The sequence below is a fragment of the Pipistrellus hanaki genome (assembly GCF_964339955.1).
Source record: "Pipistrellus hanaki genome assembly, chromosome: 18".
Classification (NCBI taxonomy): domain Eukaryota; kingdom Metazoa; phylum Chordata; class Mammalia; order Chiroptera; family Vespertilionidae; genus Pipistrellus; species Pipistrellus hanaki.
Genome location: NC_140520.1, coordinates 19,332,733 through 19,357,815, shown reverse-complemented (window position 1 = coordinate 19,357,815; position 25,083 = coordinate 19,332,733). Strand labels below are relative to the sequence as shown.

The 25,083-nt window shown below is 37.3% G+C and overlaps 1 protein-coding gene and 1 pseudogene across 6 annotated transcripts in view; one reads left to right on the top strand and one right to left on the bottom strand.

Annotated features, from left to right (window-relative positions):
• RASAL2 (RAS protein activator like 2) overlaps window positions 1-25,083 on the bottom strand; it is a 227,431-nt gene that overhangs the window by 126,303 nt on the left and 76,045 nt on the right. The window lies entirely within an intron of this gene.
• On the top strand, window positions 19,532-19,958 carry LOC311612670 (large ribosomal subunit protein uL15-like; annotated as a pseudogene). Its single transcript has one exon. The product of its transcript is annotated as a large ribosomal subunit protein uL15-like (transcript).

Below are 25,083 nucleotides of genomic sequence, written 5' to 3'. Positions count from 1 at the left end.
AGTGTCCCCTCGGAAGTTCGATCAGAAGAAGAGTTCGATCACTCTCTATGATGTGCGCTGACCACCAGGGAGCGGTGCAGCACAGGGCAGGCAACTGGCAGTGTAGGGAGAGAGGGGTGCTGAGGGAGCAAGGGAAGGAAGAAGCAGGGAGTCGGGGAACCTGATGGGCCCTGACCGCTGGCCAGGCCTAGGGACCCTACCCATGCCTGAATTTCATGCACTGAACCTCTAGTTTATTTATAAAATTTCAGAATTAAAATCACTAATATCTTATAGAAGTAAAAATACACGTAAACAACTTTAAAACATAGCTATAGTAATTTACCTAGTTAAGGACACATCAATTTCCCTAAGTACACAAAGGACTGTTTTCTCTTAATATTTTATAAATGTGATAATGCTGCCTGTCCTAGGCCTAGGCCAGATGCTATTAATTACTTCCCATCAATACAATATATTTTAAGCCATTCTATTTCATTCTTAAAGTATAGAAAGAAAAAACAAACCCATCAGGATACTAAAATGAAGTTTAATCTTATTTATTTTGTGCCTCATTACCTCCCCACTCCATATTCTGTTAAAATGTCAGAAAATGCCTTGCTTCCAGAATAGAAAACAAAAATTTTCTTAAGCTGATAAGTATTCAACCACTAAAATCATTGCCTGTGAAGTCCGCTTATTCCTAACATACAATGAACCTCAGGGCTGGCAAGTTACATTGGCTCCAGAAGATTTAAATATGGTCACATTAACCCTGGTGAATAATAAGGGTACTGAGTAATAAATGAATCTGTTTTATAAAATCGTAGTTCAGAAATGAGTGCCTTTATGAAAATGTAAGTTTTAATCCTTATCACAATTTCACTATGAGACCACAACTATTTGTTAAAAATTTATATTATGTGTCTTAACCTTAGGTAACCATTTCAGTTTTTCTTCAATTACAGGCTTATTTCTAAGCTACTGAAACACTGGTATCAAGTCAGTAAATACCCTATGCCTACCATCACCCTTTCTTTCTAAGAGTAAAAGAGGGCAGGTGGGAGGTAACAGGTGACACTTCTTTCTGGTGAGTAATTTTCCTCAGTCTCAAGTTTGCAAAAGAGTCCCTCCGCCGCCTCCTTCTCAGTCAGTCTCAGCGGCACTGAGACGTAAGCATGGGGGTTCGAACTCTGTTTTGTCACAGGCCCCAGTGAGTCATCTGAGAACAATGTAATAAGTTCCTTGAAAACATGACTTATTAATAGCAATCAAGTACTTGATAAACAGTAGTTTGAAGTTATAGCCTAAGTACTAAGATTACCTAAGTAATCTTTTAAGAAAATGGCTAGGATGGGACACATTTCCTATAATGTTTCGATTTGCTTCTTCCTACCACATCACAAGTACATAGTTTGCACTATGGCAGGAAGAGCAGATCATATACTTTCTTCCACTTCTGAGACATGCAGAAAGGCATTAAGTCCCATAATTCCCATACTGAGCCAAGCACTGATTAAACAATTATACAGATTATATAACTGAATGGAATATTATGAATGATGGTCAGCATCAAGATAGTAGATGTTGCCCAAGATCGCGTGGCTCAGTGGTTTGAGCATCAACCTATGAACCAGGAAGTCAGGGCATATGCCTGGAGGTTGCAGGCTCGATCCACAGTAGAGGGCATACAGGAGCCAGCCAATCAATGATTCTCTCTCATCATTGATGTTTCTATCTCTCCCTCTCCCTTTGTGAAATCAATAAAAATATTTTTAATAAATAAATGATGACAAATGACAGTCAATTCTAGCCTACTCTTCAATCTGAATAGACAACTCACATCTGTAGGTCATACTGTAACCAAATCAGAAAAATATAAAATATTCAAAATAATTCATTTACATATTAATCTTTAGAAGGACACAAAGGTCTCTATGCAAATTTTTCTTAAACAGTCAAGTATGTTGCAAATTTAAGAAAAGTGTAAGAAAATACTAGTCTGGCCCTTAAAACATAACTTTTGTATTGCATAAATGATCTATACTCAAGATCCTTTTCATGTCTCATGTTCCTGTTACTGGTAGAAAAATGAACTAGACTAAGAATTCATCTCAAACATCATTTAATACTCATTCTTTTTGTTATATATTTAGTACCTCTTCCTATATTAATATGCCCCCATGCTTGCCTCTTTTTTAACTGAATATCATCGCTTTCCTTTAGAAACAGCTGCTGTGGGGAAAGAATTAGAGCTTTTAAGGGAATGTGATTCTTAATGGAAAAGGGGGAAATGCATATAAATAGTTTAGTACTTTTGAGAGGCCAGTTTTTGAGGTTTTAGCGATTGGTTATATAGCCAATACTGTGACAGTATCTATCTAAGAGATTAGAAGGCAGACTGCATAAAATTTAAACCACTGACCTCAAATGAGTAGGTGAGAATGAACACCTACACTAGGAGACTATAAAGCAGTAAAAGCAAGCACTTAGCTTTTTCTCTTCAATACAACCAACACAAGTAGAACAGACATCCCTCTTATACAAATCTAATTCATTCCTGAAAATGTGTTGGATGGCAAATTTTCATGTAACAGGAGACCATTTGTGATTTTAAGTGGACAAAGAATAATGTAGTTCAAACACATTTAAAACTCCCAATTAATTTCCCTAAGAACTGTTAAGTATCCTTAAAATCATAACCCTAAATGCAATCCACCAAAAATTTCATATTTAAAAATAAGCATACAAAATCGTTTATATTCAACTAACTTGTTAGTGGGTACATTTGTACATAGTAGAGTATCAGATACAATTTCCATTTTTTATATACTGCAAACATGTACTGTAAGGTAAATAAACAATAATCTGTTAGTAATTTATAATGATGCAAATAGCACAATAAAATAAAATGAACAAGGCTTTCTAAACTAACAATGTTTTCATAATTTTATTTTCCCCACAAAATAAAGAAAAAATCATATACATGGGGACTCATGCACAGGCAAGTTTTTATGTCATTTTTTGTTTTGTCTTCTCTCTCATTAATCTTTATCATTTCCATCTTTTCTTCTAACCTAAGAACTTTTTTTTTTTAATATATTTTATTGATTTTTTACAAAGAGGAAGGGAGAGAGATAGAGAGCTAGAAACGTCGATGAGAGAGAAACATCGACCAGCTGCCTCTTGCACACCCCCTACTGGGGATGTGCCCGCAGCCATACATGCCCCTGACCGGAATCGAACCCGGGACCTTTCAGTCGGCACACCGACGCTCTATCCACTGAGCCAAACCGGTTTCGGCAAACCTAAGAACGTTTCTAATCCTCCTAGGCTAACTTTTCACAAGCTTTCCCATTATCTTTTTTTTAAAAAACAAACAAACATATTTTATTGATTTTTAACAGAGAGGAAGGGAGAGGGATAGAGAGCTAGAAACATCGATGAGAGAGATACATCGACCAGCTGACTGCAACGAATTTACATGCCCTTGACCGGAATCAAACCTGGGACCTTTCAGCCCACAGAGCGAGGCTCTATCCACTGAGCCAAACCGGTTTTGGCGCTTTCCCGTTATCTTAAAAGATATTCAGATTGCATGAAATCTTTAAACAACATAACTACAAAACACATCCTGTTGGGAAAACAAATGATATAAGAAACAGTCTACTCCATATTCTCTCGCCCAGGTTCATGTGCAACTTAATGTTCTGGGCCAGAACAATATTTTAATTTAGAGAGTCAACTTTAGGTTAAATATTTCCAAGTCACTGTGGCAAATATTTGGATGGTGAGAATTCAGATATCAAAGAATACATGCACATTACGGACAGAAGAATGAATCTAGAAAATCAAATAATGCTGAGCATTAAGTAGGAGAATAAACAAAAATAAAGGTCAACAGGGGAAAAAATACACAGAAGAGAAAGAGAGAGATCCTTTGGGAAACAAATCAGAGTTGAAAGATATCTTCAAGGACAATAAATCACATTCCCTCAATTTATAGATTAATAAAATGAGGCTTAGAGACATAAAACTACTTGCTCAAAAATGACACACCTAGTTCAGCTATCTTTGAACTTAGTTATTTAATGTATGATTTTCACTAGCATGTTAATATAACTTTTCCTTGTTCTTTAAATTCTGTAAGTATTTATTTACTGTGTACTCAAGCCTGGGAATATAACAGTGAACAAGACAGACCTAGTCACTGAACTAATGAAACTTAAATTTAGAAGAGAGGTCAAATACTGCACAATTAGTATGCACTTAATTTAAGCAATTATGATAATGATGCAGTACAGGGTGCTGTGAGAGCATATAAAAAGAACAATGGACTTGGTCTGGGAGCAGTAGGTGGAGGAGAATATAAGTACAGATGACTCCCTCTGCTTCCATGGATTAAACCAACAGCAAATGAAGATATTGGAAAAAAATGTTGTTGCTGATGTGTAGTATGTAGTTAGGCCTAGGATGGTTGCATCTGTAGTGAACAACTACAGATTTTCTTCTTGTCATTATTCCCTAAATAAGTCCGTAAGAATTTCCTGAGCCTTCCCATTATTTTAAAATATATTCAGATTACATGAAACCTTTAAACAACATGATCATGGAACACAATCCTGCTGAGAAAAGAAATGCTACAGGATAATATTTATTCTCAGATGAACAACACACACTATTACATAGCATTTACATTATAACAGGTATTATAAGTAATCTAAGGATTATTTAAAGTATATAGGAGGATGTGTGTAGGCTATATGCATATGGCTAATATATGCATATAATATTTCATCCATATAACCTACAGACACACATATATATGGTTAATATGTAAAGTATCCCCTCGGGAGTTTGATTGCTTGCTATGACATGTGCCCACCACCAGGGGAGGGAGAGTGCACAGAATGAAGTCGGCATCAGGGAAGGGAGGCCCCAGACAGCAGTCAGAAGGCCCCAATCAGCCCTGATCACTGGCCAGGCCTAGGGACCCTACCTGTGCACAAATTTTATGCACCGGGTCTCTAGTTTTATTTAAAGAACTTGAGCATCCAGGGATATTGGTATCTGCAAAGGGTCATGGAACAAATCCACAGTGTAAACTGAGGGACAACTGTATTGGCATTACAGGCAAATCAAATCACAGGCCCAAAAGTCCTTGAGGAAGAAAGTGGTTCTACTTCAACAATGTGAAAAGGAGGCCCCTCTGTCTGATGCATAGGGAGCAAGGAGGTTAAGCATAGTGATCAGAGGCTGGGGAAATAGTCTTTGCCAAAATCAACAGAGACCTATAAACAAGGTTTTAAAAAGTTGATCTTGATCCTAAGAAGGAAAGGAAGCCCCTGAAGGGTTTTAAACAGAGAAGTGACACCACTGATTTGCATTTTTGTTGAGATATGGATGGAGATTTCATTTACTGAGATTAGAAATTCTGTAAGAAGATCAGGTTTGAGGGAAAAGCCAATGAATATAAAGTCAGTATTCAGTACTTACACATTTTTTAGTCAGTATTCAATTGGATTAGGCATGGGTGAATACCATTTTGCATCTCCTTTCTTTCTATGTATTATTATTCGGTTAAGAACTGCCTTATTTCTTAATTTGTAGCTATTAGTTATTCCTCTACCAATGAATATTGGCTTTTGGGTCACATTCAATTAAAAGAGGGGAAAAATCAAGTTAAAAATAAGATCTGTGTATCTAGGTCCAAACCTCTACCCTCACCTATAGAATAATCTAGAAGTGCTTCAAAGGGTCCTCAAATTTCTTACTAAAATTTTATTTTAAGAAATATGTGGCAGGTACTAGGTTAAAATGGCAGGTTGAACATATATAATTTCATTCCATCTCAAAACCCCACTACTACAGTAAAGATATTATATATACACATACATATATATATGTGTGTGTGTGTGTGTGTGTGTGTGAGAGAGAGAGAGAGAGAGAGAGAGAGAGAGATTTTGACAGAGAGAAACAGAGAGACTGACAAAATCCCACAAAAATAGAGGAATAAGTAATACAAATTAAGAAATAAGGCAATTCTTAACCAAATAATAATACATAGAAAGGAAATGCAAAATGGTATTCACCCATGCCTAATCCAATTGAATACTGACTAAAAACTGTGTAAGTACTGAATACTGACTTAAATATATACATTTTTAACACTGTGTACTAATTTTTAAAGATAAATTGAGTTTTTGAACACTGAACACTAAATACATTGAACATCAGAAAATATGTAACTATGGTGAGAAAGTTAGGGTGGTTGTATATGACGGCTACATCCTCAGCACATATGAATTGGTTTAAAAAGATCTTTAAGAAGAGGCTATCAAAGCACAGAAATTTAGCAGAATGAAACTCATGTCCCCAACTTAGGTTATTTGAGTGAGTTAACACAATAGAGGAAATAGAGAACAATTTCTCAATTTCTGGCACAGAGAAAAATGCTCAATAAATGTTAGCTCTCATTATCATTGCTACTGAGAAGCATCATGATCAGATGGTTAAGAGCACAGACTCTGGAATCAAACTGCTTACAAAGGAATCCCTGCTCTTCTGCTTACCAGCTGTGCAACTCTAGTCAAGATTCTTAACCTCTTGGTGCTTCAGTTTCCTCATCGTTATAATAGGAACAATATTGTTTCTACCCCACAGGGATGTGGTGACGATTAAAAGAAAAACTTCAAGCATTTAGAACAGTACCTAGCATATTGTAAGCTTACAATAAATGTTAGTTCTCATTATTCTTTTTACTTCACACATTTGATATAATAAATTCACATCTTATTCCAATTCAAAACTATTGATGCTAAAAATACTATAATAAAATGTGAGGGGGAAAACAGGTTTAAACTGTGAATTACCTTCAGGATTATATAATATATGTAAATAAATATTTCCTTGGAAATATTCTGTGGAAAACCCAGGCATGGCTCAACTGACTAGCCCAACCGGCATGGCTCAGTGGTTGAGCATTGACTTATGAACCAGGAGGTCACAGTTCAATTCCCAGTCAGAGCACATGCCCAGATTGTGGGCTCAATCCCCATTAGGCTGGGTGCAGGAGGCAGACAATCAATCATTCTCTCTCATCATTAATGCTTCTATCTCTCCCTCCTTCTTCCTTCCTCTCTGAAATCAATAAAAAAAAATATTTTTTTTTTAAAAACACACCAAACTATACAAGTTTGCTCCAACAAAAGAAAACTTCCATTTGGTACCACTGAACAGGATCTAGTACACCCTATGCCATGAATGAGAGAGAGAGAGAGAGAGAGAGAGAGAGAGAGAGAGAGAGAGAGAGAGAGAGAGAGAGAGAGAGAGAGAGAGAGAGAGAGAACGAGAACTAAATTGTTATGAGAGAGAGAGAAACATTGATCCGTTGCCTCCCATACACCCAAAGGGAATTGAACCCATATCTGGGTATGTGCCCTGACTGGGAATAGAACTCATCCCCTTTTCAGTGTACAGGACAATGTTCCAACCAAATGAACCACTCAAATAGAGAGAAAATAATCCTTTTAATGGCACTGTGTTAATCTAACCAATTATTTTTAAATACTCCCAGCTCTATAAGCCTCTTACTATTGTATAGATGATGGGTAAACTTGAGAAAAGCAATTAATCCTCATTTGTTTTTCTGTAAGTTTTTATTAGTACCAAAATGTATATATACTTCTCAAATGCAACCACAAGAGTGTGAAACAATAAGAAATTTGGTGGGTGATGTTTTCTGCTTTTTAAAAAAGTTGAATCCAAATTCAAAGGATTACAGAATGGATAGTAAAGTTGTCACTGATTTTTAAAATTAAAGTCTGAAAAAATAAAACTATCTCTCTCACTCACTCTCTTTCTCCATCCCCACCTTTCCCCCTCCCCTTTTTCTTTCTCACACACACACTCTTAAGCCTCAATTTCTTTGCTTTTCCAAAACTATCTGAACTCCTGTGTAGGTCCACAAACAAGAGAGCCATTGTGTGAATCTGTAAATTGTATGACATCACTGAAATACAAGCACCAATTGGTATCACAAACAGTTTATGTTTCCAAGGATACGGGGAACTTTAAATACCCGGCAGTTATACAAGCTCAGGAGCACAACCTTCCTAACAATACCAGAACCCTGCCACTTTCTATTTAAGTCACTGTTTCCAACAGAGAAGGGATACTGGTTTTGCTCCAATAATTCTTCCAAATAATATACTCAGCAACATTCCTCAATCATTTGATTCCTCATTTTTATATTCTCAACTTAATGACAGCAAAAGAGAGGATTAAGAATGTACATAGCCCTATTAATAGACAGACTCTCAAAAGGCCAGCCTGGAGACCTTTAGTGAAAGTACACATTACAGATTTCTAAAATTCAATGCACATAAACATTTCTGCTTAATCCTTATAATAATGCTTTGCTATTGTAGAATACCCACTTAGTAACAATTAAAAATAATTTCTTCCTGTATGACTTTCCTAGAAAAGTCATTTTTCCTTACTTAACATCTACCTGGAATTCACCTATAAATTTATATAACTTGTTTATTCTAGCTAGAATAACTATTGCAACACAAAACACAGGCTAAAAGGATTAACTATATTATTGTTAAAAGAGAAACAAGTTTATAATCCTTTACAAAGGTCTCCTTAAAAAGGTGGTATTTAGGGCTAAATTGTTATAAAAGGTTGATACCTAAGCTCTCTCTCCCTCTCCCTCTCCCTCTCCCTCTCCCTCTCCCTCTCCCTCTCCCTCTCCCTCTCCCTCTCCCTCTCCCTCTCCCTCTCCCTCTCCCTCTCCCTCTCCCTCTCCCTCTCCCTCTCCCTCTCCCTCTCCCTCTCCCTCTCCCTCTCCCTCTCCCTCTCCCTCTCCCTCTCCCTCTCCCTCTCCCTCTCCCTCTCCCTCTCCCTCTCCCTCTCCCTCTCCCTCTCCCTCTCCCTCTCCCTCTCCCTCTCCCTCTCCCTCTCCCTCTCCCTCTCCCTCTCCCTCTCCCTCTCCCTCTCCCTCTCCCTCTCCCTCTCCCTCTCCCTCTCCCTCTCCCTCTCCCTCTCCCTCTCCCTCTCCCTCTCCCTCTCCCTCTCCCTCTCCCTCTCCCTCTCCCTCTCCCTCTCCCTCTCCCTCTCCCTCTCCCTCTCCCTCTCCCTCTCCCTCTCCCTCTCCCTCTCCCTCTCCCTCTCCCTCTCCCTCTCCCTCTCCCTCTCCCTCTCCCTCTCCCTCTCCCTCTCCCTCTCCCTCTCCCTCTCCCTCTCCCTCTCCCTCTCCCTCTCCCTCTCCCTCTCCCTCTCCCTCTCCCTCTCCCTCTCCCTCTCCCTCTCCCTCTCCCTCTCCCTCTCCCTCTCCCTCTCCCTCTCCCTCTCCCTCTCCCTCTCCCTCTCCCTCTCCCTCTCCCTCTCCCTCTCCCTCTCCCTCTCCCTCTCCCTCTCCCTCTCCCTCTCCCTCTCCCTCTCCCTCTCCCTCTCCCTCTCCCTCTCCCTCTCCCTCTCCCTCTCCCTCTCCCTCTCCCTCTCCCTCTCCCTCTCCCTCTCCCTCTCCCTCTCCCTCTCTCTCTCTCTCTCTCTCTCTCTGACCTAAATAGTTATATTGTCTTTACATCAACTGTATTTATGGAATGTTTTCCATTAATTACATGTGCCATTGAGAGTTTTGACAGTTTCAGAGTTCTTATTTTTCTATTTGGGAGGTAAATATTTTAAGCATGTATTTCAAAATGCAGATTGGAAACTGACAAGGAAAATAGGGAGCATTTACAGAATGCAATTAGAATTTGCAAGAGCTGTTTGATGATGATGGCAGCAGCAGGGAGCTCTGAGCTACAGGAATGGAAAGCCATGCCTTTCAGCAGCTCTTCTTATATTACCTCATATTGGACAGTTACAATGCCAAAATTAAAGGGCAAAGAGAGTTTCTATCTAGTCAGTTTTGCATTTTATAGAATAACATTTTTGTTACAAACTCCTTTGGATGAAGGTTGTATTTGATGCCTATTTTAAGTCATGTTACTAAGTATTAAATATATTTTAGGGAACTTATACATTACTCGAAACTTTTAAAGATATATATTACATTGTTATAATCTTTTAAAATATCAGAATCTTATGCAAATGGTTTATTTAACCATTTTAAAAACTTTTTTAAAAATAGTAATATAAAGAACTGGACCCGCAAAAGGAACCAACCCTGCTGACATCTAAATTTCATAGACTTCTGGCCTCCTGAACTATAAGAGAATAAATCTACACCTGGATTTTAATTATAGTACTAATTTTACATTTAAAATGCAATAATTTGTAGGTTAAAAACATAATTTTTCACTTAACTTTAGTTTTAAATCTTGAATTCTTTCAATTACTCATACAAATGAAAATCATTCAGTATAAGTCATAATCTCAAAGTAAATTATAGGAAAATTATTTGAACAAAAAGACTCCCAAGACATTTTTTCAGACTACACAAGTTTTCAAGTGCTTTATCCTCTTAAGTAGTAACAAAACTTTTCTACTTTTATCAAAAAATTTTAAATTAGCACTGATTCTGTACCTCAATAAGAAATCAATTTGGCAAATTTGAAACGTTTGTGTATATGTCTTTTCTGAACTGACCATGTAACTCTTTAAACCTCAGAAAAACATTTAGCTAAGTCTACCTAATTCAAAATAATCAAAATGTTGTATAGGATTTCATTTCACATACTGCCTCTACTTGCCACAAACTTGAAAAGATTACCTAAACCATTAATGATTATGAAAGAACAAAGTAAATAGTCATATATTTTCCCTACTAAAACTCACTTTTTTCCATGGTAGCTACTTAATCACTGATTATTCAACTAAATTCATTAAAATATAATTCAACTGTGGCAGGAGAAGAGGCTAAATGTTCTTTTCAGGTACAGTTTAGTCCATATTCTATTCTCATTATAATTAATCAACCATTCTTTGTCCCCACTTCTATCCTCTTTTGTTCTTTAAAAAGAATCAAAGCTACATTTTAATTAAACTAAGTAGAAAAATGAAAAATTATTGTTCAGTCATTATCAATAATTTATACATACTGATTTTTACACATATTCCTAATATAATGTGGCAGCAAGTATCTATATTTAAGTTATGAGAAAACACAAAAGGAAACGTTCTAACAGAAGTGTCAACACCCCCACATTATACATTAATATAATTTTGGATTACTAAGTTAAGCAAATTAGAAGCCATACATATTTAAAGAGCAAGTTAATGGCAATGCTGAGATGAATAAAGTTATGTGCTTATGAAGCACCTTTTCCTATAGATCACAAAGCATTTTCCAAAAATTTCCCTATCATTTTACATAAAGTGAGCAGATAGCAAGATTCTTCTAGCTTTCAGATGGCAGGATTTAGCCACAAAAAGATTAAGCAGTTTCCCAAAGAGTCCACGTGAGTCAGGAGCAAAACAGAAATAGAACCCCTGACTCATGGCTCTTAATCTCACACTAAAGCTACTAGTTCTCAGTTAACCTTTCCTTTTCTTATGTAAGAATATTTTAAAATAACAGCAATAACAGCACCAGCATGCCTAATCTCATTTAAGTCTCATAGCATCCCTGTAACGTGGGTACTATCATCACTCCCATATTACATATAAAGAAATTGAGGCACAGAAAACTTGAGTAAATTGATAACAGCCACACTAAGTAATATGACTCTATACGATCATAATCATAATGCTATGCTACATTGGGCCCATGCACAGTTGTCAGGATATTTGGGATCTCATAAAACCAGATTTTGAACTAACTAGCAATTTGATCTAGGTTGAATGATCACGTGACCCAGATTACACCTTGTCCTAAAATAATTAATAGTACCCCTTTCAAACCTTTGCAAAGCTTCTCTGTTTAGATTATAAGGAGATCTTTATATAGTCATTTTTAAGTCTTATTTTAACTTTACTCATCTGTATAACAAAAATATTAGAGAACTTTCAATTGAAAAATAAAGTATAAGGACTTAAATATATAGGTAAAATTTTGCTTATATAAATATTCACTGTAGTCTTCACAGATAAAAATAAAATTTTACTGAAAACAAAAATTTCATGAGTTAAATTACCCCTTATATAAATCAATCCTTTCTTGAATACTATTCAGCCCTGAACCTTTCTTGATCATTTTTGAATCCTGTTATGAGTACAAAGTCATTGCATAGTCAAATTGCTAATCTTGCAAAATAGGATTTTACAAAGCTGATGAGAGCTATGATAGACAAGAACTCAGATTTCACATACAAAAGTTCTGATAAGTAAGGCTATAGAAGAGTTATATCATTTAACAACTGCAGAAATTTGATATAGATTATGACAGGTTAGGCAGTCTAAAGAAAAATATGAATAACAAAGGATTAAGAAAGAGTCTTGGGCCAGACAATGGCATACACTCATTTTTTTCATACTGGTCCATGCTAAATGAAACTATACTTTGGAACTTAAAAAGGTAGCCATAGAACTCTGAAAACAGAAAGCTGAAAACAGAAAGAAGACTGACTTGAGAAACAACACAGTGGAAGGATATCTTATAAACCCGGTGTTCAACAGAAAAAGGTGACCCAAAGCCTTGCCCCAAGCAATAGAAAGCAGTCTGGGTAGTCTCATTCCCTTGAAAACACTAGGCAAGCCCAACAGTTCTAGCCTGGGAGTATGGTGGGGAGGCCTGCAAACAGTGAGCAGCCAAGGGAACCACATACCCTTTCCCCTCCAGACCTGAGACAACCTTCTCTCACCAAGACATACCAGGTAGCAGGGGACAGGGGTGAAGGGGAGGGGATCCTGAAAAGAGGGGATTGTCCAGCCTGAGGGATTCTTCTCCATCTCCCAGAGGCAGGGGATCTTGTCACAGCATCCCAGCCCGGAAGGCCGGTCCCCATGGGCTGGAGACTCTTCTCTTTCTTAGAGGCACAAATGGCCTGTTCTGGGAAAGCTCCAGCTGCTCCCCCAGCAGCTCCGGCAGAAATGAGTAGGAGGCCCATATAAACCAAGAAGACCAAAATAGTGCTGCAAAAAATCTGAAAAGTAAATTGTCATAGGAACCATACCCTTTAATATTAGGCTTGTAGCTACATGCTAAACCTAAATAGGTTGGCAGCCTGATAAAATAAAAGACTAAAACTGGACCTACAATTATCAGCCAAAATGTTCAAGATTCAATTTAAAAAAAAAAAAAATCATCAATCATACCAAGAAACAAGAATATCACAGCATGAAAGCAAAAATCAATCAACTAAGATGACTCAGATGTTTTAATAATCTGAGAAGGAATTTAAAGCAGGCATCATAAAAAGCTTCATAATCAATTGGAAATTACCTTAGGACAAATTTAAAAAGAATGGAATATCTTAGCAAAGAAACAGAATTTTATTTTAAAAACTGCATGAAAACTATAGAACCAAAAATACAACAGCTGAACTACAATAGCAGAATGGAGATGACAGAAGACAGAATCAGCAAAATTTAGGATAGAAAAACAATTTATTGTATGTGAACAACAAAGAAAAAAGAGACTGAAAAAATAAATATTAAACTATCAGTGGCATTCCAGGAGAGAAGAACTAGAGAGAATTTGGAAAAAATAATGGCTGAAGACCTCCCAAAAGAGTAGGCAAAAGACATAAGCCTCCAGATTCAAGAAGCTGAGTTGCCTTGGCCGATGTGATTCAGTGGTAAGAGCATTAACTCGAGGACCAAAGGGTCACAGTTTGATTCCCAGTCAAGGGCACATACCTTGGTTGCAGGTTCAACCCCCAGCCCAAGTCAGGGTGCATGCAGGAGGTAACCAATCTATGTGTCTCTTTCACATCAATGTTTCTGTTTCTCTCTCTTTCTTCCCTTTCCCTCCCTCCTTTCCACCCTTCCAAAAAAAGAAAGAAAGAAAGAAAGAAAGAAAGAAAGGAAGGAAGGAAGGAAGGAAGGAAGGAAGGAAGGAAGGAAGGAAGGAAGGAAGGAAGAAAGAGAAAGAAAGAAAGAGAAAGAAAGAAAGAAAGAAAGAAAGAAAGAAAGAAAGAAAGAAAGAAAGAAAGAAAGAAAGAAAGAAAGGAAGAAAGAAAGAAAGAAAATCAAAGGAAAAACTACCCTTTGGGTGAGGATTAACCAAAAAATAAATTAAAAATAAAATTAAAAAATGAAGCTGAGTTAAACCCAAAGAAATCTAAGACAAGACCCATCATAATTAACTTCTAAAAACTAAAGACAAAAAATAAGTTGTGAAAGCAGTCAAAAAAAATGTCATGGTACCTCTAGGGCAGGTTGGCAAACTCATTAGTCATCAGAGCCAAATATCAACAGTACAACGATTGAAATTTCTTTTGAGAGCCAAATTTTTTAAACTTAGTCTTCTTCTAACACCACTTCTTCAAAATAGACTCGCCCAGGCCGTGGTATTTTGTGGAAGAGCCACACTCAAGGGGCCAAAGAGCCGCATGTGGCTGGCGAGGCGCAGTTTGCCGACCACGGCTCTAGGGAAACAACAACCCAAATGACAATTTCTCATCTAAAACCTTTAAGTAGGTGGAACAAGATTTTTCAAATGCTGAGAGAAAACTGTCAACCTCAAATTCTATACCGGATGAAATTATTCTTGTGAGATGAAGGGGAAATTAAGGCATTCTCAGTTGAAGGAAAGCTCTAAACCTCTGAACTAGGAGATCTTGGTTCAATTTCCGTTCAGGGCACACACCTGGGTTTCAGGCTTGATCCCCAGTGTGGGATGTGCAGGAGGCAGCCGATCAATGATTTTCACTCATCCTTGGTGTTCCTATCTCTCTCTCTCTCTCTCTCTCTCTCTCTCTCTCTCTCTCTCTCTCTCTCTCTCTCTCTCCTTTCCTCTCTGAAATCAATAAAAATATATTTAATTTTTTTTAAAGAGAATTCTTCAGAGAGAAAATAATAAAAAGAAATTTTAGAGTATTAGAAAGAAAGAATAATAAAAAGAGCAGAAATATGAGGATATATTTTATCATCTTCAGGAGTTTATAAATATTTTATTAAAGCAAAAATTATAATATCATCTGATACTCAAGACAATATTTTGAAGTGGGAAAGGTAGACAGACCTAAATAGAAGGTTTCTATACTATACTTAAAGTGATAAAATGTTGATACCAGTAAACTGTGAGGTCACATACGAATATTGTACTACCACTAGAGCCGTGGTTCTCAACCTGTAGGTTGCGACCCCTTTGGGGGTCGAGACACCCTTTCACAGGGGTCACCTAAGACCATCAGAAAGCACAGATATTTACATTATGATTCATAACAGTAGCAAAATTACAGTTATAAAGTAGCAACGAAAATAATTTTATGATTGGGGGTCACCACAACATGAGGAACTGAATTTAAGGGTCGCAACATTAGGAAGATTGAGAACCATTGCTCTGGAGCAACCACTAAGAAAACTAAAAATAAACTATAAATAAATTGCTCTGGCGAGTTTTGCTCAGTGGATAGAGCATAGGCCTGCAGACGGAAGGGTTCCAGGTTCGATTCTGGTGAAGGGCACATGCTTGAGTTGTGGGCTTGGTCCCGAGTAGGGGGCATGCAGGAGGCAGACAATCAAAGATTCTCTCTCTTTATTGATGTTTCTATCTCTCTCTTTCTCTCTGAAATCAACAAAAAAATATTTTTTTAAAAAAACTATGAACAAATCAAAAAACAAACCTGTGGATGAAAAAGGCTTTGCATAGGGGTCCTTGTGTGAGTGACCAGTTGAACAAGGAGAGAGCTATAGGTAAACACCATAGCAAGAGAACAAAGAAAAGTCATATGAAAAGAGCTTTTCAGACTAAGTGGTCCAATTAAAGCATTTGCATCTCCCTCTCCATATGTGTATGTTTTGAGGGAGGAGGGTGAAGTTCATCTGTACTTTTATTTATTTGCATTAAATAGTTAGCAGATGAAGAAGAGTAAATAATGTTGCCCAAGACACTGCAGTGATATGTTGGTAGGTTGTTTGCCATCCTACATTCACTTTTCCCAGTGCAATGTTTGGTCATCCATCTTTGACAGAGGAAGGGACGATATTAAGTAAAAGTTATTGAGTCTTACCCAGGATCAAGGCCCAACTTATTCTAGTTAAATTAATGTCAAGATAGGCAGATAGACATATGAGACTGGTGAAGGATTCAGTTCTAACTCTCAGGGTCACCCATCTCTCATTTCCAAAGCCACCGTTGCCTTAAAAGAGGAAAGAGCTTCTTTCGGAATTTTCCCATATATAAAGTGTTTCTCCCCATACACAAAGTGAACTTATTTTTCTCATAATGCACTTATTATCAAATAACACATTTGAAAGGGTTTGAAAACTATAAAGAACTAAACAAAAACACAACTACCTTGGCTGCTCATGTTACAACATAGCTCAGAGATCTTTGGATATCTATACATCAAGAACGCTTCATTCTTTAATACTCAGCACTCTGTATCTAATCCCAAGTATAGACACAATTTACACCAATAATACTCATTTAAAATGTTAACATGTAGCACTCTAGAGAGAGCATGATTATCAAAATTTAAATATTCAGATATATTCATAAATTCATCCTAATTTTTCATTTTAATTATAAATTGAAAATTACTTATTCTTTCTTGCATGTTATGTCCTGCACTTTTATTTTAAAACTGTGTTGTTAAACCCAAACAATGATGAGAGAGAATTATTGATTGGTTGCCTCCTGCACACCCCACCCTAGGGATCAAGCCCTCAACTTGGGCAGATGCCCTGACCTAGAATTGACTGTGACCTCCTGGTTCATAGTTCGATGTTCAACCATTGAGCCACACTGGCAGGATCCACTTCATATTTTTTAAAGATAAATTCCTAATAATCCTCTACACCCCCATACACACATGTATATAATAATATGTTACTTAGTATGAAATTCGGGCAACTGCTTTAAATGATTTATTTTAAGTGGTATTATCCCAATTCCACCTACTCTTGGATAAAAGGTTCTTTCACATCTAATATTTGAAGTAGTCTATTGCTGAGAAAGAAAAATGGCTAATAATAACAAAAATGACTCTGTTATAGTGTTTAAATGAACACTCTAATTGGTTAAAAAATGTAATGAAGAGATGGATTGCACAAAGAAATACTAAATTCCTTTTAGTTGAACAAAATGATACATTTAAAATTCTACAGAAAACAGAAACAGCAATACAGTATCAACCTAGGGACTAATAGCAATATCTGAGCCTTGTCAATCTAATAAATTTGAATGAAGGCTGGAGAGGATTAAAAAAAACAGCTACCATCATGATATTTCTACTAGCAACCAACCCCTGTTCACTATGAACAATGGGTGTTCATAAAAACAGTTTGAATTTATTTTAAAAAAATAAAGAATTAAAAAACAAAACAAAAAAACAACAACACTGTTTGAAAGGCCATGCCCTAAAATTAAGTCACGGGATAAAAAGTAACTCAATGGTGGATATTAAATATAAAGTAATCAAAGAAATTGGAGTTAAGAACCTTACCTTATCATTGAGGAAGCCAGGCACCAAAATGTTAAGAAATATTTATAAAATTTTAATTGAAAATATTTCAATGCCATTTATCTGTTTTTAATAAGCTAGGATGAGAGCTTTATTACTTTATTTAAAGGGCAGAACATCTCTGTCGAGCTCAAGGACCAATAATATTACAAGAGGGCTTATTTTTTAAAATTCCAGTTTAGCATGTTATCAAGAGGATGAAGTTAAATAAAACTTAAATACTATAATATCACTGCCTAGCCTCCACATACTAGAAGCATCACACCATCTTAAAGCATGTCCCTTATTCTGAATTTCTGGCAAGTATGAAAGGGATGAGTTCCATTACATAGGATTTTCAGCAGTCCCTCAGAAAGACAGTAATGTTTAAATACTCTGAATTTTAAACAAGTTCTTTAATAGCCCTGCCAGTGTGGCTCAGGGATTAAGCATCGACCTATGAACCTGGAGGTCACAGTTCGATTCCCAGTCAGGAAACACACAGGTGATGCGGGCTTGATTCCCAGTAGGGGGCATGCAGGAGGCAGCTAATCAATGATTTTTTTAAATCTTTTTCCCTCTCCCTTCCTCTCTGAAATCAATAACACACACACACACACACACACACACACACACACACACGGTTCTTTATGGTTTGCTTAAAATATAATCACTAATAGGAAAGAATGTTAATTATGCCTTTTGCAAAGAAAGCTTAAAGAATAGAATCACTAAGCACCCATTACAGCTACAATTATTTAATATATATTTTCAGTAATTTATTGAACATTTTTCTGCCAATAATATAAAATCTTCATTAGTGTTTATAGTACATCCATAGTAAATAAAGCATTCCACTAAACATATACCAGGCATAGACGCTGCCTATCTTAAAAAAACAAAAACAAAAAACACACACAACAATTGGATCTGGGAATAAACCCACAAAATGCTGACAACAACTCATATGTTCTAACCACCAGATACTACTTTTCTCCAGAACAACAAACCACACACATAGCATTCAAAATACTCTTTATTTTGACCAAGATTATGGTTATGGTTATGGTTATATGCTGTGCTAAGTTATAGTTGAATTGGTATTCCATAAGCTTCAAACTATTTTGACATTTTGGTGAAAACATCTAAGATCGTGGACACAACACAAGATTTCTATTTTGTAAAGACAAGTGAATAATCATCAACAAATTCAAAAACTAAGAGAAAAAGTAATTTAAAATATGTCAGTGAGAAAATTCACATGAGAAAGACAGGAAAAATGCCTGTGGTTTACTGACCAAAGCTCAGTCACTAAGAACCTGTATACTCATATGGATAAAGTTTCATAATCATAGATTCAGTCATTACTCATATTACTCTTCTCTTTGCTTCCTCACAAAGATATACCAGCCTTGAGCGTGAGAAATTGACTACAAACTGCCTCAGGCAGATAAAAATAAGACAATCATCCTGGCAATGAAGACAAATTGACAAGTTCAATACAATAAAGCTTCTAGTTGGAAACTAAATCACATGTAACTAAAAACATACTGTTTCTATTTTCTGCACAGATGTAAAAAATTACTAATTAATGAAACCATTGAATTAACACTGAACTATTATAAATACCTGGTACAAATATTTATTAAATGAACCAATACATAGATATAAAACAGCAAGACTTTCACATGTTTAAATAACAATGAAAAACTAAATGTGACTTAAGGTCTCAAAACACCAAATCATTATTTTGGATCAGGCTATGTCCTTTACAAAATATAAGTGTAAATACATCCAAGAAAAATGAAAACATATAGCCGTGTAAAAGCTTGTTCATGAATTTTCATAGCAGCATTGTTCATAATAGCCAAAAAGGACAATTCAATGTCCATCAACTGATGAATACATAGATCAAAATGTAGTATAGCCACATAATGGAATATTATTTAGTTATAAAAAGGAAAAAGTATTGATAGATGCTATAACATGGATGAACCCTGAAAATACTATGCTAAGTTAAAGAGACCAGCTCTTGCATCTCAGCCATTGGCATGCCATCCAGACTTTGGGGCCACGTGACCCACGGCCATGGCCGCATCGGTAAGCACAGGAAGGACTGGGGGAGAGGGGAGGTTATACTGCTGGCTTGCATCACAGGATCAACGTCAACAAATATCAACCCAGGTTCCTTTGGGAAAGTTGGCATGAGGCATTACCACTTAAAGAGGAACCAGAGCTTCTTCCCAACTGTCAACCTTGAAAGACTGTGGACTCTGGTCAGTGAGTAGACACGGGTAAATGCTGCCAAAAGCAAGACTGGAGCTGCTCCTATCACTGATGTGGTGCGATTGGGCTACTGCAAAGTTCTGGGGAAGGGAAAGCTCCCAAAGCAGCCTGGTTGTGAAGGCCAAGGTCTTCAGCAGAAGAGCTGAGGAGAAGACTAAGGGTATTGGTGGGGCATGTGTCCTAGTAGCTTGAAGCTACACAGAGGGAAGCTCATTAAAATGTCTACTAGTTAAAAAAAAAAAAAAAAAAAAAAAAAAGAGGCCAATCCTAACTGGTTTGGCTCAGTGGATAGAGTGTCAGCCTGCGGATTGGAGGGTCCCAGGTTAGATTCCAGTCAAGGGCATGTACATTGGTTGCGTGCACATCCCCAGTAGGATGTGTGCAGGAAACAGGTGATTAATGTTTCTCTCTCATCGATGTTTCTAACTCTCTATCCCTCTCCCTTCCTCTCTGTAAAAAAAAAAAAAAAAAAAAAAATCAATAAAATATATTTTAAAAATAAATAAAATAAAATAACAAAGATTGACATGCATAAAGCAAACCAATATGTGTGCTAGAAGGACAGAATAGTAAAAAAAAAAAAAGGGGGGGGAGGGGCAAACACAAAGGCCATACATTGTGTGATTCCATTATATGAAATCTACAGGCAAATCTATCAATCTATGGAGACAAAAAGTGCATTAGTACAATAGTTACCTATGGACTCTGCCTAAATTTAACAAAAAACAAAAAAACTGGATCTGGGGATAAACCCACAAACACTGGTGAGGGTAATGGCATGTTGGGAAGTGACTACTAAAAGGTACTTTGTTCCTTTTCTGGTGTTATAAAATTTATTGCAGTGTGGCTGTACAACTCTGTGAATATACTCAAAACAACTAAATTATATACAAGGACAAATATATGATTCCACTTATGTACTAGAGAGGCCAAACGCACCAAATCGTGCGGGTAGGGTCCCTAGGACCTAGCCTCCTGCGATCAGGGCCATCTTCTGCCCATTCAACAGTCCCCAAGCCCAACGCGCTTAGCTGTCAGGCCGTTGGGATCACCAGCTTATCCCCAGCTGCTCAGAAGCTCAGGCCTGCAGGAAAGCAGGCCAGCAATTTCAACACCATGTGCCTACGCCTGGCCTGCCGCTGATGGGGCCACTGGTGGATCTCGCTGCCCGCTCGGGGCCACTCACACTAAGGCAGGTAGGTCGCAGGCACGCCCTGCAGCTCTGTCAGCACCTCAAGCCCCAGCAGCAGCAGCAGCAGCAGTGGTGTGTATATAAAGTAAGAACATTAAACTTGCCACCACTATAGGTAAACTCTAAGTCTATAATCATGAAAGTTGAGTGGTTCAGCTAATAGCCTCTGATAAGCCTGGAATAAGAATGATCAAATGTCCAAGGTCAGGACACTACTCTTATTCTGACTGCCTCACACTACACCTCCCATGAGCTCAGGCGTGCACACACACACATACACACACAGCTAAGTGGTTTCATCTATTCCGTGGCTCCCACTTCCATGTTCTGATCTCTACTCCTATATTCCTCTTGCTCCATTATTCTGCGGTGTTCATTGGGCAGAAACTTCCAGGTTCTTGAAAACCTCTCAAACACCATATGCTCAGAGATCCCCCAAAATGGAAGGGTAAGAAAAGGAACCTGGAATAAGAAAGACCTGGGACACACCACGGACTAGCTGGGTAGTTATAGAGAAATAACTAAACCTTTCTGAGTTTCTACTTCCTTACTTTTATAATGAGAATAATTACTCCAACAGGATTATTCAGAGGATTAAACCAGACAAATGTGTATAAAGTACCCAGAGGTTGACAAACCAAGCATTTTAAAGTTGAGCATATTATATATATTTGTGACTATGTTATGCAACATTTTAAATTTCACACTAATATATTGCATTAAAAATCTCATAGACTGAACTATGCCCTGCTAAAGATTATGTGTTGAAGCTCTAGCCCTCAGTGTGACTATATTTGAACATAGGACCTTTAAAGAGGTAATTAAGGTCAAGTGAGGTCATACTGAGATGGGGCCCTACTCCAATAGGACTGGTGTCTTTTAAAAGAGGAAGACACACTAAAGGCACCTATGAACAGTAGAAAGCCAAGTGAGAATACAACATAAAGACCCATCTGCAAGCTGACAAACCTCAGGGGAAAGGAACCCCACCCACACCTTGATCTTGGACTTCCAGCCTGAAGAACCATAAGAAAATAAATTTCTGTTTTTTAAGCTACATAGTCGGTCCTGGTCTGTGGTACTTTGTTATGGCAATCTTAGCAGATTAATATACCCAGTATACACTTATTGAAAATGAAAGGTCTGGCTGGCATGGCTCAGTGGTTGAACCAGGAGGTCATGGTTCAATTCCTGGTCAAGGCAATGCCCTGGTCACAGGCTTGATCCCCAGTTGGGCGTGCAGGAGGCAGTGATCAATGATTCTCTTTCATCATTGATATTTCTATCTCTTTCCTCTATGAAGTCAATATAAAAAATTTTAATGAAAGAATTATATTGATATGTTGGATAATTTCTATATAATACAGCAGACATATACATAAGTAGCCTAAAGTGTTTAAGTTCATTGCCTTATTTTTAAAACTTATTTATTAACTTCAAAGTTGCTTAACAACAGACAACATAAATATCATAAATGACAAAATATTGGATCAACAACTTCAGGACAGCTTAGAAGCAACAGATGGAAGACAAAATGTTAGCTGAATAGGTGGTATGCATGCTGAAACACAGATTCTTAGGAGAAATAGCAAGAAAAAAACACTTCTCTGAATTTGTAGAGACATCTATTGTTAACTGATTATAATATAAAGCAAACAGAAGATCCAATTATAGAAAAGATCTAGGCACTAAGTTCTTATACTAATCAGACTTTACCACTGTTTATTATATGTACTTCTTATGAACTTAAGACATTTTTTTTCTAATATGGTTACTGGTTCCCTAAAATAAGTAAGGAAGCTTCACATCCTATATAATAAAAGGCTAATATGCAAACAGACCGAATAGCAGAACAACCGAACAACTGGTCGCTATGATGTGCGCTGACCACCAGGGGCCACACATGGAACATGGGAGTCTGTCGGCAGCAGGCAGCAGAGCACGGAACATGGCAGGTGTCGGCTGCAGCAGCAGAATGGTGGAGCAGGTGAGCAGGAGTGCCTAACCAAGGTGGTGCGCCAGTTGCTGTCATCAGGGCGAGCCTCTGGTGGTTACTGAAAATTCTTTGCTCCCGTGCACTGCAGTCCCACCCACCACTCGCACCTGCTGCTGGCGCTGGCCCCACTCACACCCACTGCAGGTGCCAGTCCCAATCGCTCAGCTCCATCAGTGGGTACAAGCAGTGGCTGCCGGCTCTAATGGCTCCTGAGGGCTTCACCACCTCCACCTGCTCCTGAGGAGCAATTGGGGCAGCAGCCACCATTCACACCCACTGCCGGCGACAGTCCCAATAACTGCTCCATCAGTGGGTGTGAGCTGCAGCGCGTGGGAGCAGCAGAGCAGGCGCGGCAGAGCAGGTGTGGGGCTGCCTGCGGACGGGACAGAAGGCCACGGCGGGAGGGACTGCAGAGGATGGGCCAAGACCTGCCCCTGTGCCAACCATAACCTCACGGCCCACAGTTCCTTTTAAGGTGCACAAATCTGTGCACTGGGCCCCTAGTTAATAAATAATGTGTTATGTTCCCAGCACCAATAACGGTGTCTTAGGAACTATTATAAATAAACAATTCTTGAATTAATGTAAAAGGTCCTTTTCAATAACATTTTGTAGGAAAAAGTTGTTAAAAATGGAATGAGAATATTTTAAAAATTGAGAAAAAAATTGTCTTCTAATTTCTAAAACAGGGGGTCTTTAATAATATAACTAACACTGGGAAAGAGGATATTCTTATTACTATGATATGATAAAGCACCAACTATAACCAGAAAGGAGAACTACCTAAAGTATATTTCATTTTCTTTCTTATTTCATTTTTTAATTAGTTTACTTCCTTACTTTTTAAGCTTTCATTTCTATCTACTATACATACTAACAGAGGAAGAAAAATAATTTTGGAATAAAATTGCCTCCCAGTAATTTCTACTTTCTAAGTGTTACATACATTAGATATATGGTTTACATCCCATGTACTTTTACAATTTATAGTTTCTATTAAGTTTCACAGAGTAGTATGTGGTAACCATGTAGATTATATGGAATTTTGTTGATATGATCATGGAATTATATGCCATAATCTGCTTAATTATTCTTCTCTTAATGAGTGTTCAATTTATTTCCCTATTGTAAGCAAGTTGACTCCATGCTTAGCCCTGGGCTCAATGCAGTTGGAATTACTTTTAGCCATAAGAAAATGTTTAATTTTTTAAATATTTTAAAATTTGACCTACACATAGTATCAGATGAAGGAATACATACTGTTCAGCTGGAGAGTTAAACCCAGAACAGTAGTGAACCCTTGAGCTTCTCCCTCTTAAATTGGTTGAGGACCCTAAGAATAGTATATTTCATTGCTTTAAGCTTGTGGGTAATTGTGTTCAGTTATGATATAAGAAATTATTATTTGTTTATGATCAGAACATTCACAAGCTCAGAACAAGTTTGAGTTCGCAAAATTTATGATTAAAACACTACAATTTATTTATATTTAATAATTATAACAAACTTATGAATCAAGAATCCTTCTTCCTTATTTTTTAAAAACAACGGTATTCATGTAAATTCACTTTCTTAATAGAAACAATACCTAACATATAGATAGCTGCTAAACACTATTAGCCAAACACTATTTTAAATGTATTAAATATGCACATACATTATTTAATGCCTCTGACATCTTGCAATTTATATTAAAGAAGAAAAGTAACAAACACTAGTGGGTTTCAAATTAATAAATATATTGATTTTCTTAACACAGTCTTAAAGACATCTATGTTCTTATATTTCCATACCTTGCCTCAATACTGTAATAACTTACATAGCATTTATCACGTGTGAGAAAGGAATTACTATTCCACAAAAGTGTAAAGAGAAATTAAGAGATTAAATTTTACAAATGATAATTGGCATAGATGGAAGTAGAATTCACATCTGCCAGGCCAATCATACACTTTTCCTGGTGGGGAAAGAGAAATAAAGAAAAATTCACAACTGCAGGTTAGAAAATCACTGACACAGACTATACACGCCTGACAAAAAATAGCTCCAATCTTTGCATTAAAATTACAGTTCAATTTAAAGAGTTTGGCTCTCCACTAGTGAAGCACTTAGGAGATACAGTAATTGTT